Source organism: Temnothorax nylanderi, unplaced genomic scaffold, assembly GCF_030848795.1.
Source record: "Temnothorax nylanderi isolate EJ_2023f unplaced genomic scaffold, tnyl_v1.0 TNYL_tig0011_pilon, whole genome shotgun sequence".
NCBI lineage: Eukaryota > Metazoa > Arthropoda > Insecta > Hymenoptera > Formicidae > Temnothorax > Temnothorax nylanderi.
Genome location: NW_027249073.1, coordinates 1,610,094 through 1,627,626, shown reverse-complemented (window position 1 = coordinate 1,627,626; position 17,533 = coordinate 1,610,094). Strand labels below are relative to the sequence as shown.

General features: G+C 35.5%; 1 long non-coding RNA gene and 1 pseudogene across 1 annotated transcript; both read left to right on the top strand.

Annotated features, from left to right (window-relative positions):
- Positions 1-359: 359 nt before the first annotated feature.
- Positions 360-8,005, top strand: LOC139767680 (uncharacterized). Its single transcript, XR_011717194.1, has 4 exons — positions 360-565; positions 2,297-2,484; positions 3,078-3,338; positions 3,799-8,005. It is a non-coding gene; the product is annotated as an uncharacterized lncRNA (long non-coding RNA).
- A 511-nt stretch (positions 8,006-8,516) lies between these two features.
- Positions 8,517-17,371, top strand: LOC139767679 (ATP-binding cassette subfamily G member 4 pseudogene; annotated as a pseudogene).
- Positions 17,372-17,533: the final 162 nt, after the last annotated feature.

Below are 17,533 nucleotides of genomic sequence, written 5' to 3'. Positions count from 1 at the left end.
TTTCTCTCTCTCTCTCTCTCTCTCTCTCTCTCTTAGTCCGCGAGATAAAGTACCCGCTTTCTAAGATTCTCAATTATTATAAAGTGATCAACGGATAATAACCGGGCTATTAAATTGTTATATTCCACTCGTCTCGCGCGCGTTTTAACAGAATAACGATCCTACCGCGTACCGCGGGGGTATTCAAAGTCTCGCCGTGTGATCCAATCGATGTATAATATTTATCTGCCGTACATTATCTCTCCGAAACGCGCTATTACATGACAGCGCTATTACAATACGCCCACAACGTGAATAATTAATCATGGCGATGCCGAGCGATATATACGTGACCGGAGAAACGTCGATCGTGTCGCGTACATTAATAAACGAAATAATGAGATTATTATGTAATCCATAGGCGTCCATCGTATCTTATCTATGGAATATTTTATATATAGAGGGGGAAAAGCGGCGGGAAAGCGCTCTGTTGCGCGAAACAAAGGGATCCTTCGCGAGCAGCTGCGTGGTGTGTCGACCCTCGGAGAGTGACGGAACAGGACCTTTTTCCGGATGCTTTGGTCAGGTAAGATTTGCATACCGGTCAAACGAGTCTGTGCCGGCATGGCATCACCCATGGTCACTCTCGAAACATGCGTTTGGAATCTGACGCGCTTCCGCGAACGGATTGATCAGTGCGTCCGAGTGTCCTTCAAAAGCGTCGGTTTAATCACTCGTCGAGAGAAAAAACGGAGTGTGTGATTTAATGTGTGTAATCAACGTTACGTCTGTAATGTGTGACCAGAAAATAATCATCACTAATCGACATTGTGTTCTTAATCTGACAGACGTGAGCTTGGAAATTATTAACTTCCGAGAGAAGGAACGAAAGAGGCTGATAAACCTCGCGAACGCGTGCCAAATTAATAAACATACTGAATTTAAATGGATATTAAAATTTCCTTATTCGACTAGTTCGCAAACGTCTGGCACGCAATTCGCGAATCGGCTTAATGTCAAGTTTAAAAAAAAATTTGGATCTGGAATATTGATTTTGTATATTATTAACATATATTATTTTTATTTATATCCAAATTTTTCCACGACGTTTTCTTTTTCACATATATGTTATCAATACAACTATAAGCTGTTCGATCGATCCTAGCTTAAATAGCGCCGTCTTATATGGCAAAGCCAAATAATTCAGATGTAAACGCGGAGAGTTTATGATCGGGAACGATCGAATTGCGTTTACGCCTGCTGGAAAATCATGCTCGCCAGCTGATCCTAGACGTAGCGTTTCGTATTTGCGTCATGTCACGTGTACGTAGTGCGCGCGTTTACCCGCAACCGTAATTTAATATCCCCTCGATCGCGGATCGTGCGATCGAGCGACTTGATGCGCAAATTAATTAAATTCCAGCCGCGCGCTCTCGGAAAGCCTTCGGCTCGTTTCGCGTAATTGCGCGTTTCGTCTCATTAACACGATCGTCAAATTATACAAATTCAAGTGACCCGTGCGCGGAAGGTATCTAGAGGGTATCTAGAGGCTATCTCGTAAAGAGTGCCCTCCGAAGCATATTGTCATATTCTGTGAGAAATATCGCAAAAAAAGCGAGCCATTATCGTATTCGACTTATTTGCGACAACTTTGTTGAGAGACATAACATTTATTTTCATTTTCACAGTTTTAGTATTGCGGAATTGCATTGTTTTGTGTTATACTTTAAATTGTTGCATATCTTTAATTATAGTCTCAGTTGCTCGCAAATGTAAAGATCGACATGTACAAATTGTGAGTTTTTATCATCCGAGATTTTTTCGTCCGAGATTTCACTACATTATTTATTTCAGCGATATTTTTTATCTCATTTATCCGCCGGCTTACACTATCTTATTTCTTTCTATAATATCTCACGTAATCAACAAAATATCGCCGCTCAATTACTCAATCTGAAGAATAAGAGCATTGTCCTCTTGTTTCTTTGATTAATTAAATCAACACAATTATGTACGAGATACTTAGGTCATCCAACGCGGTCATAAGCGATTAATTTCCAACTGTGAATGTTTCTCTCGCTTAAAATATTTATAATTTAACCATTATAAACTATGGATCAAAAAGCTGATAAAAATTCAAATTTATGCCATTACAAAAACTTCCAAACAATAATAATTAATATTGTATACGACTAAAGATATATTTAGAAATAATTGTTTTTTCGTAAAATACCAGAAATAGACACAAAAAAATATTCATGAAATTCAAATATATGTCACACGTTTATATTTAATATGCTTATTATTATGTTTGCAGAAAAATAAAAGGTCCTTCTCTCTTTCGGCGAATTAAAAAAAAACTAACGCTGAATGAAAGTCTTCAAAAAGATACGGGAGAAGGAGGAACATGGACGATCGGCGATTTTCTCTTACATTCGCAGCCGTTTCCATTAACGAGCCGGCGGAACCGTTGCAAGTTTTTGCATTCAACTCCCATGCAAGAAGGTAAGAAAAGATCCGCGCAGAAACTGAGAAAACACAGACGAGTCGCGATTTCTTGCATACCTTTCGCATTACTGGCCTCCACTCCCTTCCCGCCTCACTCGCCGTTTACCTTTCCTTTCCTTTTCCACCCACGAATTTCGCCCTTATATATATACCCGCGCGGTCCACCTCTCGCTTTTCTCCCCTCCAATACCTCTTTTTACTTCCTTTTTCCTTCCTTTCGGCATGCTACTCTTGTTTTCCGCTGTTTCAATAAAAACAAAAACCCAAGAGCGACTTCTCCATCTTGAACTGAAAATACGTCATGGAATATGCCGTTCGGTCAATACGCGTGAAAAAATTAAAAAAAAAAGAGTATCATTAAAACGCGGCGGTGAATAGAGATATTTTAAAATATATTTTATATAATTGCGTTTCAGTATATACAATTTTAAGTTTTATCACATTCTTTATCTCAGCAACTAATGTCTAATAGCGCCTAACCGAGTTAGTTACGCTATTTAATCTAAATATCTATATAAAGCTGAAATTGTAATTATTTTTCAGATGATATTTTCAGATGTTATTTATAATCTTTTTTTTTTTTTTTTCAGAGACATCCGACATGTTGGAGGACATTGGTGAGATTTCTCGGTAACGACGGTGACCGCCCCTTTCTTCGGTCTCCGTCGAAAATATTTCCGGCCATTTTTCGCCCCACCAACGCAAGTCCACCCTCCGAAAGAAAAGCAGCGAAGGTGGGGTAGCCGTAGGGAGTAGAACAATGGAAAAAGTACCGCCATCTTTAATTCTGTCCCTATTCGTCTCAACGAGGAACGAAGAGCGGTTCATCCCGATGAGAAGAAAAGAATGAAGTAAGATCGATAGATTCGGTTTTGTAAATCTTTTCAAAATTTTTGCGCCCAACATATTATTATTGCCTAATTATTCCTATAAAGTATTCTGCAAAGTAATTATCGGCAGTGCGTTTCATATAGATATCTGTATCATTATCGCACATTATTTTTTTGAGGAAAGAAATATGGATAATGCGCCAATTATATATTAATTATATCCCAAGACTCTTGAGGTGTCATTCCAGTGCAAGATGATAATATTAAGATAAATTGGAAATTATAATAAAATACTATTTCATCATGCTTCAATTAATAAGTTTTTTGTTTAAATCTGAATAACTGTAAAGCGAAAAGGCGTAATATTAAATTGTATTCAATTCCGATTATCTAAAAAATTATTACTTCGAAAAATTTTAGATAAGATAGATAATTTTGTGTTCATGTTAACAATTATAACCGACAGCTAATTCTATTGCAGCAGGATATCTGACTAGCCAATGTATCCTGGGACACCATAGAAATCAACAGGTTCGGGTCGTAGGTGCTAGATGGAGATGCATTATCGCAAGCAACTAAGTTCTGTCTCTCAATTTAATTATTGAATTATTGTATACAATTTTTTTTCGTTGTTTATTAAATAAATTGCCTATAATAGTGAATAATTATCATTAACACGATAAAAATATTAATGAAGCGACTTTAGAGTTAAACGACGTTATCATTTTTATCATTAATTGCATACTCGCGAGAGACTGACAAGAAAAAGTATAACATTTATAACAGAATCGCAATTTTTTGCAATTCAGTTCTTGATAACTTTGTGACTGATGATGCAATGTACAATTATGTCACAGTAAATTTCTCTTGAAATTAGATAGACGATACTTTCAGTACTTATTCTCAAAAACTGTAATCTAAAGACCAGACGTTAGTTCAGTTGTTATATTTTATAATATTTCATTCCACTGAGAAGATTATTCACTACGTGGAAGATATTAATTCCTGTACGATTGCGGCCTTGCGTTTCAATAAGACTAATAGGCAAGGAAACAAAAAAAACTGTTCGAGCGCGTCAGTAAAAAAACTCAAGTAATAATAAAAATATGGGAAAAACCTCATAATTCTCGTATATAATTATTACGTAACTTTGCAATCGCTCATTCATATATATACTATCGTCGTAATGTTTTCCATTTTATTCATACGGAGTGTGCGCAGTAAAAATGAGTTTAATAAACTAAACAAAGAATCGATAAATTATATAAATAATTTAAAGAAAATGTTAATAGTATAATCTATATCATAATATACATACACACAACATTTTCTAATATTTTCGAAGCAATGAGTGAAAGTAAAATAAATAGATCGAATAAGTAGATTAGGTTCGATTTATTGTTCTAACATTTTAAAGATATTTATGAACCTGAAAAAGGCCAATTAAATATTTTAAAGTATATGCTCGAAATCCCAGCCTTCTATTTGTATACATAAATTTATCTTACGAATAAAATTTTTTTTACAAGTTGAATACTTATATTTACTATCTATCGATTTTTATCTTTAGAAGTCCATTTTACCTCACAAAAAATTTCTCTTATTAAGTTGTATCTCAAATAAGAGAAAAATCCACGAACGTATTATTTAAAAACGATCGAAAATTATTTAACAACACAACTGACCAAATTCTTTATTAAATCACAACGTTTCGATCCTAATTGGGTCCTTATCTCTCAAGTGAGATACTTTTACACAGCCTCAACAAGCACAAAACCATCATAAGTCGCCAAACGCTGATTCCTAGCGCCATCGTGCGTACATAAGAAAATTTTGTGTGTCAAATGATAAAATGTAAAAGTGTAAATATAAACGGAATAATCGGAACAATTAGAGTCGAAACGTTGTGATTTAATAAAGAGTTTGGCCAATTGTGTTGTTAAATAATTTTGGATCGTTTTTAATATTTACTGGCGAAGAGAAATTATTGTTATTGTATTATTTAAATATTATGCACTTGTTTTGTGAAATCTTTTAATGAAAATAGTGGCTACGTTTACACCCTGAATTTAGGCCGCGGCCTATACTTCAAATTCGACCTAAATTATTTAGGCCGCCTGCTGTAAACACTTGATAGGCGACCGGATCTGGCTTCAGGTCAGGCCGCGTATTTTAGTGACCCGACCTGAAATAGGCCGTTATCATTTACGATGTAAACGCGCGATCACGCGCGACGCGTCCTAAAAGCTTTATTTGCTTGTTCGGATTCGCTGCAATTCAGGGCGATCCCAAATACGATCCCGTCAATTTTTAGGTCTCTTTCGGTGTAAACGAACGATGACTAGACCTACTTCGGGTCACAATATAGGTCAGGCCGCGATCAGGTCGCTGGGTGTAAACGTAGCCAGTAGTGTAGCGTGCGTTGTCCCAAAATTCTTGCGTAACTTTAGAGCTCTCATTCGTTAGATTTAAATTGCTTTCGTTTAAAAACTATTATTCCAATGGATCTTTGCTTTAAAAAAATTGTTACTCCTGATAAAGAATCTCAGTACACATTTCGCGCGTAAGCGAATTGCGGAACACATGGTATATCTGTTATAAAAAAAAATATATGTTATAGAGGAAAGTACCCGATTATGAGATAGGCTCCTAATATGCGACAGCGAGGTTTCTGCTAAACTAATAGGCCCTATCTGTTGGTTCCACCATGAACTTATTGCCCTTGGGGTAAAACCTATTTAGTGGAAAATTCATTGTTTGATCGTGCGTGTAGTCGTTGCAGAGAAAGAAATTGTGAAATTGGATGTTGTCAAGTGCCATGGATATGAGTCTTTAAACCTTGTTTATTATATAATTAATAAATATTTGGCAATAAGTTCAGCATGCAGCGATAGAGTAAGGTCGTATTAATAGGAAAATACGGGATATGTTGAGTTGCTCAATTGTAGAGATTAGATTTGATGAGATCGCGAAACCGCAAGGCGTGGTGCTCGTAACATGAGATACTCAGGGTACTCCTGGGTTGCTGAAGTATGAAAGTTATTGTATAGTAATAAAAGAAGAGAAAATACTATATTAACGTTAAGGGAAGGTTTATACGAATTTATAAGACTGTGCTGACCTTGATTTGAGGGGAAAGGGTGGAGGGGGAAGATTAGGTACAATATTGAGTATAAGTGGGTTTACGATTGTTGCAAATATGCTTCTCCATTACATTTGTCTTTCAAAAACTTTAAATAAAGATTTTTAATTGCAATATGATGTATTTTGCACTTTATTAGCGATTTCCCGGGGTCTCTCATATTAGGAGCACACTTTTTCGATTTTTTTGAAAGCTCATTTTTCACATTTTTCTAATTTTCAGCAAAATTAATATTTAAATTAAATTTTACATTTCAGCATCTTAAAGCTTATTAAATTCCCTTTAAAATGACCTACTATTTTTTTCAATTCTGCCCATAGACTTCCGGCAATCACACAAAATAGATATGGTATCTCATAATCGGGTACTTTCCTCTATATATTATACATATAATTAATTGTTTCTCATAACTTATTATGAATTTATGATAAATTATTATTTTTTGTTACTATATCGTTTGTCCTGACTGATGTAATAGAAGCGCAAGGCTACAAGAACAAGAATTGAGAATAAAAAATGTTTTCTCTAAAGTAAATGCAATTTCACTAGTGTGGAACACTCCTGATCATAACGATATATAGTAAATCAATTCTAGTTTTCCGTTCCGTTTGTTTTCGATCTATGTAGATTAACCGTATATTTCTGTGTCTCCATTAACCCTTTGTAACTCCTGGTAACAATACTATTACAAACCGGCAAAGTTTCCATCAACATTCTAAATCATGAATTTATCTGTTGTAAATCAATTTAAAATAGTTGTCATATTTTTTGTTTTTGATAACATGAGTTACAAAGGGTTAAAATTGCATTAAACAATATTTCACTGATAAAATTTTTCACTAGAAAATAAAATGGATTATCCCATTCTTCATGTCCTTGGAAAGTTATCCGCGAGCGTAATTATAAAAATTCTCCCGTTGCGTAACAATAATTTTATTATGATGATAACCTCCAAGGTTAGTCTGAATAATAATTTCATTGTTGATAAATGAACGACTAATCAGTTCCTCATATTCATTAAGCGCCTGCGTATGTATGTGTTTCAACGACACTCGTCATTGCACACATCTTTAATTAATCTGTCCCATTAGATGAATTTTATGAGATTGTAGAACCTTAACAAATAATTTACTACTAAAGAAGAAAGATTTATATCAAATTTCTTACTGTAGACGTCGCATATCCGGATGACAAATTATGAGAATGCATTACGTAAGAATTGGAGTGTCGGTCATTATGGTTAGACAAATGTCAAATATAATTAAACCATGATTAACGTGATCTAATCATATACCATTAATGTCGATAACACACAATTGCAACCGTCACGCTCACTAATGTAATTTTATTCGAATCTTGCAAATGCTATTTATATTATAACATTTGCGATTTATTTACGATTTCTAAGTGTGCATTTACAATTAACGTGTGCCTTTTTACTTCGCCGTTTTTCCCCTTTTCTCTTCATTACTTCTACAACCGATTTTTTGTAGATATTCTATATTTTACAATTTTCTTTACATAATAAAATATTTAGGAAACTGAACTATTTCCTTCTTCTTTGCACATTCTCTTCGCACAACGTCATTTGTAGATAATTAACATGTACATATTTAATTATACTTTCTTCTTTTTATAATCCAAACTTATAAACAATTTATCAAAAATACATTTTAATATTTAATTACTATTATATCATTATATTTTGTAAAAATTGAGAAAATAATAATTTTATGTAACAAAAAAGATACACGCTAGTTAATTTCAAGAATTTTTTCTCGGAATATTTTATAACCAATTTTATAGACACTAGTGGAATAACACCTCGTTCACTCATGTTATTCACTAACCTTGAACATCTTTATATCCAAGGACAATGGAAGGACGAAAGTATGCAAATTTGCTGGCCTAAGTCATCGGCAAAGTTCAGTCGACAAACATAATATTTAGAACAGGTTTCGCGAGACACGGCGGCGGTTTCCAACGAGATGTTTTCGAGGATAAAGAGAGAGGATAAAGGAAGGAAAGATTATACTACATGTTGGCGGGGGCAGTCTGCCGATGGACGGACAGATGTAACATGAAGTGCAGAGGCCACCTCGTCGAGACACTGCGAGACACATTGCATCGTGCGTCCTGATAGATCGCTCGCCTTTCGCGGGCTCTATAAGCACGCTAAGCGTCTGTTATTCGTGACTCCACACAACCGTGTCCAATTCTAACAAATAATCTCTGTTCAGTTGCTAACTAGTTATCCGAGTGCTTAGCCAGGTGCCAGAAATTTTTCAGTTGAAATTCACGGAGATCTTTAAGCGCAACAAGACTTACCGGGAAGAGAACATCGATGAAAGACACCTTTATCGTGCGGTAAGTAACTTGTTTTTATATCAATAATAAATCGCCAATTTGCAAAAACAATGTAGATTTAATAATGAAAAAGTCAGTTAGATAAGGAAAAATAAGATTTCACAGTTTTCTTATATAGGTACGTTGATAATAATTAAAGTGTTATATAAGAACTATGTTATCCTTTTTGAAAACTTGTAGATATTATTGAAGAACAGTTTTTTCAATTTATATAAAAAAGAGTTTTTTAGAAAAAAATATGTATAATATATCTATTTTTATTCTATAACATATACTAGTTTAATTTCAAACTGTTATATAGTTCGATAGTTATTATTTTTCGACAGTCTAAATTATTATAAAATTATCGCTGATAAATGTTATCAATAACTGTTATCTATACGCTAATTTGTTATCTTATGTTAGCATAATCTGCTTTGTTGTATTACGGATAACATTCAATATTAATTATATTATCTTTCTCTCTCTTGCATGCACTTTTTTTCTTTTTATATTTCATCTATCATTGCGGTCAATCCTGTAATATCGAATTTGACATTTAACCAATATCAGTTAACCGAACTGCAGACAGATAATTTAATAACGCAAAGCTATTAAACATGTGTAAGGTACATTGTAGCATTGACTCAGACTTCAAAGGGAATAAACATCGAACTGGTCGACCTTGCAAATACACTTTAACTCGTGTTCAACTCGTGAAGGACCAAGACTTTTAAACAGGTTTGCATTGAGAGAGAAAAGTTTATTGAAATTCTTGAAAGGTTTATTAATATTCTCCCACACATTTTCCGCCAAATCGTTTTGTTAGATCCATTTAAAAAATAGTTCAGCGATCTAGCGAGCCGTTTAAAATCGTATCACCTAAGTGATAACCTAAGTGATAACATTCTTGCAACAAGAAACTTTTCACATGTTATCCGGAGCCGACTTGATTATACTTTCTTCTTGTAAAAAAACGTGTTTTTAAGGATGTTCTCTATAGGTACCGTCCCAACCAAAAATATGCAGGAAATATTAAAAACTCTGATATTATTTCTCCAGGGATCCAAAGACAAAAAAATGTATATAAATAGTTACGGAACATCTAATAGAATGTAAAAGACGTAGATTTAGTGACTGTAAATAACTGTTACTACTATTTTTTTTTTTTCAAAAAAAAATTTCAAAAAAAAATTGTTGTAAATCGTTTCAAATTTTGTTGCTATATTTTTGTTTGTTGATGATCTGCTTGTGTGTAAAATATTATTATATTGGTAACATTTTTTAATGTTTACACTTTTCTCTGTAAAACCCTTCGTAAAACGGATATTCAAGAATTGATAACTTTTTATCTAAATTGTGAATCGATTTGAAATTTGGCCCTGAACTTTGAAAGAGAATACACAATATGATATTAAATTTTCGTCAACTTCGTTACATTTTAACTAACTCTTTAGAACACCCTTAACACAAAAATTTAAGAGACATGATAGAATCAACTATACCACGTTAATTTGGACATGCGTCATTCAGCTTTTAAATAACAAAGGTGGCACGTATAAATAAAAATCACATTTAGATTAAAAAATAAATATATATAGAAGATAAGAATATATTCCACTGCATTAACAAGATAAGTGTAGAGAAGAAAACATAAAAATCATAAATAACATTTAAAAAAAAGGCTTCTTCAAATATTCTTCATTAATATTTATGACTGTCGTCATTAACCGAAAGAATATGTCTATAGTCAGTTCCAACTTAATAAAATGACACATCGAGAGGATCTAATAGCTCATATGTAAAAATATACCTTGAAACTAACTATGGAGATATTTATTTTTCTTTTAATGCAATTTCGTAATAACGGTGCCGAATCTTTTATAACCTCAAATTTGTCCACATTTCAATTTCTTGCTTTCTTATTGCATTAATGCGTATATATCATTTATACTTTTCGCGAAAACATTTTCTTTTATCCTTCATGAATATGAGGTCACACGATATAAAGCATATGATATCTCAACTCGAACTCGACACGCTTCTTACTGTAAATTATAGTTTATTGTTGTTATATAAGAAGCACTGCGTAGTTATATACTGATACAAAAATCGACCTATCTTATAACCTAGGTGGTTTAGAAGCTCGAGAAATATAAATAGCATCAATATAAGGTAACATAATTTGAAAGCAAAGAAAGATAATATATGCGTGTTGCATGTGCAAGAAAGAAAGATAATTGATATCACCTTCTCGCATGACAATCAAATGTAAAATGTAAAAAATCACATGTGTAACGCTGAGATCGATGAAGCGTACGTAGGAAGTCGAGATTACGAATGTAGAGTAGAATGGAACTCTCATATTTACGTCATTTAGATTTAATCAGATGCTAATAATAGTCTAGAAATAATGACCGATATAATGGTATGCAACATCGGTCATATCATATAGTGCAACGAAAAAATATAAAACGATGAAATTATTCAGTATAAGAATTGTAGAACTTTGGAGTTTACTTAGTCATTCTTTTCATTATTTGTCATGCTGATGTAAGAGATTATGCCGATTTATTCACGCAAGAACATCCGTAATAAGCCGTATATTCGTCAGCCATAAGTTAGAGACACTACTCGTGTGTTTAAAGAACATTGATAAATAATTTATTAATAAGTAACTCTTGGGAGATATTTCAGCCTGATAACTTGATAGTCGTTATACTTATTTCTGATTGAATTAGATAGTCTGCACTGACTATAACACGTGTGTAACCTTTAAGAACTTATTAAGAACAATAAGAACCTTGTATCTTTTCCATGCAAATGCTTCTTAAAATAGACTAATATCAAGATATACTGGAGAAGTTAAACGTTTTCTTTTTTAAAAAAGAAAAAAAGTTGCAGCATTATAAATCGTATAAGTATCTGCGATCATTTTCTTATCTTTTTTTATAATCTTTATAGTGAGTATATATAAATATAATGAATATAAATTTAACATGAAAAAGATATGAATATATATATATATATAAAGTATTTATTAGTCGGCCTGACTGGCAATAATTGAATAATTATAACGACGTTTCGACCTCTATTTTGGGTCCTTATCATATATATATATATATATATATATATATATATATATATATATATATATGTAGATAAAATTGTTTTTTATTTAATTTGCAACATAAGTGACTATTAGTTCTACTCAATTGTAATTAATTTCACTTGACGGCAAACTTGACTGCTACTTCTGAGTTTGCATCATACATGACATTATACTAATATTTCATGACATCGCTTCCGTTACTGTACCGTACTGACTTTTTTCCGCATGTAAAACAGCCGAAAAACAGCTGACCTTTAATTAAAAAAGCATTTAAAAAAGTATTGACTGTACAAATTAGTAACTTTCATAATTATAATAACGCTAATAGATTATCAATTTAATAAGATAAAATTTGATTCTGAACCAATAATGAAGGAAAGACAGACTAATATACATATAAACGCAGTATATTTATGCAATTCGCATGCAATTTCGTAAATTAGCGTTCCAAGTTCCTCAATCCAGAAATAAGGAATGTATGTTTACGCAACACTTAACACTTGCGCAACTACCGGTTCGTGCCAGCTAATCTATTCTTATTATAAATTAATAGTCGCGTAACAACGCACTCAACCAGTTTTTGCTGCATCATCGAGTACCATCTAAATATCACATCGCGAAAACTGCAGTCATTTCTTGTAATGCAAATCGAGATGTAGAGATAGTAATTCAGCCATTATATTGCAGGTGAACGAGAGACGGAGAGAATCTCGTAAGAGGAAATTGTGTGGAACATGAAGAAATTTGATTGATACAAATGATCGCTAGCAATACCGGAAATCGTTGAAGAAACATTACGCACAAAGAATAGAAGTCTTTGTTTTGAATAAGTGCCCTTCGGGAACGGATGGTGTAAGAAATTATACGCAATCCGAGTGCAGGATAAAAAGAATGCAACTGCACGAGGAAAACAGCACATGATATTAGAATAAATTATACGCAATTCGAACTGTTATAAGCACTGTGAAATATTTAATATTTAAAAAGTGTAATAATTCGGAGAAAATTATGCACAAGTTGAACTTTCGCATGCATATTAACATATTCACTGATTGTTAATCAGGGATCAAAGATACGATTCTTGAGAACAAGGTCCAGTATTAGCTGCGTCTAATATTTCTTTCAACATGCAACTGTAACAATACGTAGCCGCGGATGAATCTTCGCGCATGCAATATGCATTAGACATACATAACTCACCCCACCTACGCAAGTCAGACAGATTTTTTTATAGTGTAGCCGATAAGCCGATAAACCTGGGTGAAGAGATAGAAGGAAAGTGCGGCAAGAGATAGACAGTGCAGAGAGAGAAGATACTCTTATTGTTAGTAGGTCAATCAAATCTGTAAGTCATGTCGACGAGAAGACGTGCAACAAACGCGCTGCGTATGTCGCGGGCTCGGATGGCCGACATTCAATTCAAGGATCTGTCGTTCGAGGTACAGACTGGATATCGCGGGACCAAGAGGAAGATTCTGAAGGATCTGAACGGCGTCTTCAAGGCCGCGGAGCTGACGGCTATCATGGGACCGTCCGGTGCCGGGAAGTCGACGTTGTTGAACATTCTGACCGGATTCCAACAGGGACAATTGACGGGCACGGTCGAGTATGTCAGTAGCGATGGTAAACAGAACTATAACAAGTACAGGAAGCAATCGTGCTACATTCAACAGACGGACAATCTGTACGGTCTGTTCACCATTCAGGAGAGCATGATGATGGTGACCTATTTAAAGATCGGCAATAATGCGACGAAAATATTCAGGCAGATACTGATCGACAACATCCTGGAGACGTTGCAGCTGGCGAAGGTAAAGGACACAAAAGTCGACCGGCTCAGCGGAGGGCAGATGAAGAGGCTGAGCATCGCCCTGGAACTGATTGACAATCCGCCGATAATGTTCCTGGACGAACCGACAACCGGCCTGGATTCAATGGCGTCCCATCAATGCGTCTCCGCGTTACAGACTCTGGCGAAGAGCGGTCGAACGGTGATCTGCACCATTCATCAGCCGAGCGCCGCGCTCTATCATATGTTCGACCATATTTACTTGGTGGTCGACGGCCAGTGCATGTACGCCGGCCCGCCCGACAACACGGTGAGCTATTTCGCCCAGCAGGGTTTTCAGTGTCCCCAATATCACAATCCCGCGGACTACATGTTAGAGGTGGCCAACCGGGAGTATGGGGATTACAACAATCAACTGATCGCAGCGGCCAAGGAGTATTGCCAGAGAGAGGAGACACCCCTGAAGATGCGCATCATGAGGGAAGCGTCGTTCTACGACGAGAAAACGAGACTGATGATGGATCCGCCCTCGGAAATGACGAAATTCAAGATATTGCTATACCGTTACTCCCTGATAGCGTGTCGAGATTGGTCAATAACTCACATCAAGTTAATGTTGCACTTCGTCGTGGCTATCTTGTTGGGCTTACTGTTCGAGCATACCGGCGATGATGGCAGCAAAACCATCAGCAACGTCAGTTTCTTGCTGGTATGCGGGATGTACTTCCTCTACACCAATTTGATGCCGGCCGTGTTGAGATTCCCTTTGGAGCTGGCCATACTGAAGAAGGAGCGCTTCAACAACTGGTACCAGCTGAGGACTTACTACACGGCCACGCTAGTGATGAATGCACCGTTACACATATTGTCCAGTGTTATTTACTCAAGCATCACCTACGTGCTAACTAGGCAGCCCCAGGAATGGTTCCGATATCTCATGTTTCTACTCATCACGACCCTGACGGCTTTCACCTCGGAAAGCGTAGGCTTGGGTCTAGGGACACTTTTCGACCCCATTAACGGCACCTTCTTTGGGGCTGTCACCGCGTGCGGGATGCTGGTACTAGCTGGCTTTTTGGTATTTTTCAATCACATGCCACAGATCCTTTACTACATTAGCTTCATGAACTACTTCAGATTCACCTTTGACGGCTTAGTACAGGCGGTTTATGGCTTTCAACGAGAGACGATACAGTGTCCGAGTGATATCGATTATTGCCATCTTCGAATACCGTCGCTGATACTAGAAGAGCTGCGTATGACCAAATCTGTATTCTGGATCGACGTCGTCGTCCTGTTCGCCTGGTTCGTGGTTGTTCGGATCGCGTCTTACATATCGTTAAAAAGAAGGCTTTCGAAAGTATGATGAAGATCCCCTGTGTATATTGCTGGTAAAGCGGGTATTATCATTGTAGCGTAATTCGCCGAGATTCTTCCGGCTTCCGTGAGCAAAACGCTGCTTTCGTACCGAGGATCATCGGAGAGGCACCGAAGAGGTTTGTTGACGTTCCGCAAGGATGTGCCCGCTGAATATTTGTTGGAAGTGCATGTCAGTATGGCTGTGACAGTGTTAGTGTGCTCATCGCTTCGTAACAAGATCTTTCCGCCAAGGTAGAAGGTGGTGAATAATTTCGAAGTATAGTATGTCTCTTATCTCCGTAGTGATTTTTCTACGGTCTCAAAGATAGAGAAATGATAGTTTGTGTATAAAGTCGAGACGTGTCGGTTGCAACGAAAGAAATGCTTACGCAACTCATGTGCAGCGGGAAGTAAAAGTAACGCTTGTAATTGAGTTCGGCTTTTCTAACTCGATCTGATATAAACCAGCGGGATAAGATACGGAGGATGGAGTACGGTTGTAGAAAGTGAACTGTGACATTGTAGACGCCAAGTGCGAGACGATACTTTCACGCTTGTGCTCGATGGAGCACGTGCTGGGACAATGATAAATATGACATCATATTTTGCGCGGCTGTAATTAAAGATATGAAAATTTTATTGCGTTTCGTGATTTATAATAACCTTCTTCGAGCTATATCATAATCATAATTTTTTTCGGAATTAATTCAGGTATTTTTTTTAGATCGGATTATAAATGGTGCTAAAATCGCTGCATGCGTGTAGCAGCTCATCAAGTATTCAATAGGCTCTATCCAGTTTGTAAATACGCTACACCTCTTCGATATCTTTGTCCACATTTGTATATCATTATGCGAAAGCGGCAGTTTCCGCGAGAACTGCACTTATAAGTTTCCTTCCATTTGCTAATATCACATAATAAGCAAATCGATTTTTATGCTGTTGCTACAAAGTTCTACTTAAGAATAACTGCATAAATAAAATAAAATTATTTTGAAAAGGATAAATCTGATGAAATCAGCAGAAAAATTTGTATTATTGAATAAATTATTAATAGAGATCATGTAATAAAATTATAGCCTTCGTCGACGAAGAAATCTTGTATTCAAATGATATACTTATCATGATGTTATTTCGATGTTAAGGATATTTATTATAACGACTAAATAACGTCAACGAAAGACTATTAACAATATATTAGGAATTTAATATTGGATCTCTTTCGAGTAAGTTATTTAGTTTTATGCGATGAAAATGTTTCTTCCAAACCCGCTCAGTTAAAGGAAATTATGCAACACGACATAGATTTATATTTCTCATAGAGAAAGAATAAAGCTAAGAGCGATAAAGCAGCGGAAGGTATTTCGCGAAATCGCGAGTTAGGTAATGTAAAGACGTGGGTCGTAGGTCAAAAACCACTGAGCGCATGGAATTCGCAATAGGATTTCTTAACCGAAGCTAACCACGTGTTTCACATTAGTCTAAGAGCGATGATGGACCGCTAATATCGCGGTCGTGCAAATATAATTTCGTAATAATATTATATAAGACTGCACATGCAATAGAAGTTGAGAAATAGTTAAATTAATAGCCTTTCACCAACGAATGAAATTACCTTCAATAATGAATTCCTCGGTAATGAACGGGAGAAATAATATTGTTGTCGAATTCGATCTCGCAGATTAAATTAATAAGTTTATTTCCGCTGCGTTTCCCTTCGGGAAGAGACGATCGGCGACTTATCAAAAGTGTAGCGCGATAATCTTGTCTTGTATATGTAACATGAGGTACGAGAAATATAAACTTCAAAATATGGACTACAAATGCTTGCATGTACTGCAATAGTTCGTAAAGTTTGGCGGCGTATCAATTAAAAATGAGCAAGTACAGGATTTGTGGCGTGCTGTACTTGTTAATGTCTATAAGTATCTACATACTGTGCATACATATAGCTAATCGTTATTCTGCGTATAATGAAATACAATTGAAACTTAAATCAGTATGCGTATCATAGGAGCAAAAACGTAAAACGTAATATGTAAATATTGTCTAAAATACTGAGAGTATAATATACAAATAAAATAACGAGTGAGAAAGAAAAAAAGGCTAATAATGGCAAATGTAGCGCGTATAATTAAAATTATATTAGAGAAAAAGAAAGAAACGTTTAACGGACCGCTCGGGGATCCACGTCAGGCGACACTGTGATTATGGAAAAAATGGTACATTTATTATATTAGTGATAGTAATATTACTAATGATATAATTACATATTTTTTTTCTTTCTCAATCGATACACTTGCTCACTCTCTCATATTCTTTCTCTCCCTCTCTTGCATTCTTCCGTTTATTCTTTTTTCCTCTCTCTCTCTCTCTCTCTCTCTCTCTCTCTCTCTCTCTCTCTCTCTCTCTCTCTCTCTCTCTCTCTCTCTCTCTCTCTCTCTCTCTCTCTCTCTCTCTCTCTCTCT